Below are 3,699 nucleotides of genomic sequence, written 5' to 3'. Positions count from 1 at the left end.
CCTACCTATATAAGGATTTTGAGCCTCTTTTACATCATATCTCATATGTCATCTCATAGACTTAGAAACATTCTTAGAGAGGAAGAAAAGAGAGAAGGAGAAGCTAGAGACACATTCTTGGGAGTTCTTCCATTCTTCTAGGGTTTCCATCAAGAATGAGGTCATTCTACCATGGAGATAGTCTTAAGGGTTGGATGACTACTTCAATAAGTGGCTAAACATCTTCTTGGGGCTAGAGTTAGCCCTAAGCATGCCTTCTAGACTCTAATACTTTGTATGTTGAGGGGATTTGTGTTGTAACCTTGTCTTAACACTTATTTTATATATGAATCTTGTTTATTCAATGATTTATGTGGTTTAATACTTCCAATTGATCATTTCATTCTATCTATATGTCTATGTATGCTAGAATAGATGTTCGTGTGTTTATCTCTAGTTTTTGTGTTATTGATGCATGTCTATGTGTGTTGATGCTATGGATCTAGAGATTGTCAAGGCATAGTGTTTAATAGAATACTATTATGGTTTATTTGATGGTTAATACTCATGTCTTGATGGATTGTGCCTCTCCCTTAGTTTCTTTAGTTAATTTTTATGCCCTTAGCTTAGTTATTATGTAGTTGCCTTAGCTGTTAAATGGGAGGACAATCCATGCTTGTTGTTTGATGTTCCATACTTATGAATGCAAGTAGTATTATTCTCTAACCATGTGATGTGTTTGGATTGTGAGCTTAAAGGAAGGATTAATGGCTTAGTTTGATGTATTGTGCTATTTATTAGGTTGCTTAGACAATATATACTTAATTGGTTACCCATGCTTGTTGAAACAATCAATCACACACTTTCAAATTGAAACACATGTTTCCCCTTATTAATTATACATTGAATGTCTAGAATGTTGATGTTTAGTGGTGACCTCTAGACCCCAAGACCTCACTCTCTTGTTTTCTCTAAATTTCATTTAAATTACTTATTTTACATTGAACTTGTTTAGTTAAGTTTGTAGTCTAATCAACCAAACACACCATCTCTTGATCACTCGACTTACTAACCCTATACATTGTTTTCATTGCTAGTGCACCCACAATCCCTTGGGACGATCCTTACTCACCCTACCTATATTTTTAGTTAAAGGTAGTAGTAGCATTTATAAATTTAAAACTTGGCCACACTATTTTGCACAAATTTGGTTATACCCCACGACAGGCCACCAAGTTTTTGGCGCCGTTACCGGGGATTCAAATTGGTAATGCTGTGTTTTGGAAACAAATAGGGATTAGTATTCTTTTGATCGTGTCTTTACTTTATTTTACTTTTGTTACTTATTGTGTTTGTTCATATTTGATTAGGTGAATTGAGCAAGGAAGTTGAGCAAAGGAGAATTGAAAGCAAGGAAGCCAAGTGAAGCTAAGCAAAAGCACAAAAAAGAGCTAAAATCTAAAAATTGCAAAGCATAGCAAGGCTTGAAACTTAAAAGTTTAATTAAAGTTGCTTAAGGACCCTTTGAGAGATCTTTCTAACTCAATCTCTAATTAAATCGTCGGCTCGCGTGGTAGCAAGTTTTTCAATTCTTAGATAAATCGTGAGCCTGTATAGAGGCAATTTACTTTTACTTTGCATATTATTCAAGCATGGGAGTATGGGATCAATGTATGTGGAGAATATTTGTTGATTGATTTGTTGTGGGGGCGAAGTGATTGTTATTTGCTTGTTATTTGTTTAGCTAGTGTATGCATGGTCGTAGGTTATTAAATCCTACTCTTGTCCCTCCTAATTTGCATCTTGAATCAGTTGTTCGTAATCCTAGGGGAAGAGGTAATTCTCATCACTCCATTTCACTAATTGAGGAATTGAATGACGACCATGTGGAGGACCTTGGTCACATAGACCAACAAGGCATCCTCCACCCTAATGTGCACCATGAAAACATTCAAGTACCGTTAGGTTTGCCTAGACCATTCATTCCACCACAACAAGGCCAAATTCCATTGGGAATGCCTCGGCCAATTTTTGCTCCACAACCTTCCATGGTTCAAGCTAATCAAGGTGTTCGTTTAGCACCGCCGGTTGTGAATCCTTCCATTACTTTAAAAGACTATTATGTGCCCAATGAACACTTGCATTCAATTGCCCCCATTTAAAGCACATCACTATGAGATTAAACCACAAACCATTCAAATGCTTCCCAACTATCTGGACTTCCAAGTGAAGAACCTTATAAGTATTTGGTTGAGTTTCTTGAAGTGTGTTCCACGGTGAAATACACGGACATGCCGGAAGAGGTTTTAAGACTTAAACTTTTTCCTTTCACCCTTAAAGACAAGGCAAAATATTGGTTCAACAATCTTAGGCCTTTTTCGATAACTTCTTGGGCGAAAATGCAACAAGAGTTCTTGAAAAAGTACTACCCGGTTTCTAAGACCAATGCCATGAGGACTTCCATTCGTGAATTTTCTCAAAGGGATGGGAAAATGTTTCATGAGGCATGGGAAAGATTTAATGATTTGCTTAGGAAATGCCCACATCATGACATACCTAAGTGGCAATTAGTTCAATATTTCTTTGAAAGTTTACCGGATAGTCACAAGGGTATGGTTGATGCATCTATGGTTGGTTCTTACCTTGATAAACATGAGGATGATGTGTGGCAATTGTATGAAAGTATAAGTGAAAATTCAATGCATAGATCTTTATCCTCTAAAAATGGTAGAAATCTAGGTGGAAGGAAGAATGTTGGCTTATATCAAGTTGACAATTCCAATGACATAGCCGCTGAGATGAAATCCATATCTCATAGGTTTGATCAATTTTTGATCAACCAAACTTCGTTGAATCAAGTATCTTCCTCCCCTAATCATGTTCATCATCGTGCATCTAATGAATCTTGCATGACTTGTTCAAGTGTTTTACATTCTACTTCTAATTGTCCCCATGGACATGTGCCAAGTGAAAACCATGAGTAAGTTAATGCTGCATTTGTCAACCAAAGGAAAAATCCCTATGGCATTTATTACAATTCAAGTTAGAGGAACCATCCAAACTTCTCTTGGCAAAACCAAGGGGAAGGCTCAAACCCTCCCCAAAGTGGTTTTCAAAACAAGTATGTTCCATCCCCAATGTAAGGCCAAGGTTCCCAAGGTTTTAGATCATCATTATTTCAATCGCATGGTAATCAATTCTTTAATTCTCATTTTCCTAACCAATCATCATATTCTTAAGGAAATTCTAGGAGTCCCGCTTTTGAGGAAAAAGTGTTAACCGCTCTAGGCACTCTAGAGGCAAACACTCAATTGCTTCATTCCCATTCTCAATCCACTGCTAAGCTAGAAACCCAAGTCGGGCAAATAGCTAATACCTTGAATGCGAAAGAGAAAGGAAAGATGCCTTTGAATACACCACCAAAGCAACAATCTATTGTGGAGACTCATTCCTCATCGGAAGGTCACACAATCGAATATGTCAATGCGGTGACAACCTTGAGAAGTGGAAGAATTGTGGACAACCAAGTGAGTATGTCCAATGAATAGAGTGAACCGGTGCAACCAAAAGTTAACACCCGTCCCGTTTCACATCCTATTCCTCCTTCATTGTATGTGCATGACCCTTTGTTGAAAAAGTAATGGAAAATGATTTGAACAAAGCTTTGAAAGATGATTTGAAAATTTCTTGTGACAGTTTGAAAAATTCTTTTGTTGAAGA

At 37.1% G+C, this 3,699-nt stretch overlaps 1 pseudogene; it reads right to left on the bottom strand.

Annotated features, from left to right (window-relative positions):
• Positions 1-2,435: 2,435 nt before the first annotated feature.
• LOC132283573 (small nucleolar RNA R71) lies at positions 2,436-2,533 on the bottom strand (annotated as a pseudogene).
• Between the last annotated feature and the right edge of the window lie 1,166 nt (positions 2,534-3,699).

This window comes from Cornus florida, unplaced genomic scaffold (genome assembly GCF_030987335.1).
Source record: "Cornus florida cultivar Cherokee Brave unplaced genomic scaffold, ASM3098733v1 CherokeeBrave_3.0.0_Hap2_Chr01, whole genome shotgun sequence".
NCBI lineage: Eukaryota > Viridiplantae > Streptophyta > Magnoliopsida > Cornales > Cornaceae > Cornus > Cornus florida.
Note: the sequence above shows the minus strand (reverse complement) of the source record. Positions and strands in the feature narration are given on the sequence as shown.